Source organism: Seriola lalandi, unplaced genomic scaffold (genome assembly GCF_002814215.2).
Source record: "Seriola lalandi dorsalis isolate HSWRI2012SDOR001 ecotype SW California unplaced genomic scaffold, Sedor1 jcf7180002054907, whole genome shotgun sequence".
Classification (NCBI taxonomy): Eukaryota; Metazoa; Chordata; class Actinopteri; order Carangiformes; family Carangidae; genus Seriola; species Seriola lalandi.
Window position 1 is genome coordinate 172,717 of NW_019525459.1, and position 434 is coordinate 173,150.

At 40.6% G+C, this 434-nt stretch overlaps 1 protein-coding gene across 4 annotated transcripts in view; it reads right to left on the minus strand.

Moving 5' to 3' along the window:
• maml1 (mastermind-like transcriptional coactivator 1) overlaps positions 1-434 on the minus strand; it is a 23,028-nt gene that overhangs the window by 5,340 nt on the left and 17,254 nt on the right. The window lies entirely within an intron of this gene.

Genomic DNA, 434 nt, shown 5'->3' on the forward strand with positions numbered 1-434 from the left:
TTCTCTTTCTTTCCCTCTGTTTGTCTTATTTTCTTGTCTTTAATTGATTTAATTATTTTCTGTCTCAGTAGCTGTAGAAGTACAAGTAACAAAAGGAACCAGATTCCTCACTATGAGTTCACTTGATAAGTCTGGTTTTACCAAACTTCTCTTCATGAACATGACCAACAGAACTCATTTACAGAGTGAATAGATTTGATTCATTCAGCCTCATCTGACACACACACACACACACACACACACACACACAGGTATTCAGGAGCTGTCTGACAGTGTTAAGTCTTAGAACAACAAACACCTGTATGTTCCCTCACAGAGCGTTACAGTGTTAGGAACCTGTTTGTCTTATTCTGCACGACTCAACATGTTCGGTTCTCCACGTACAACACAGAGCCCAGTCTGGATACGATCTCTGCACACACACACACACACAC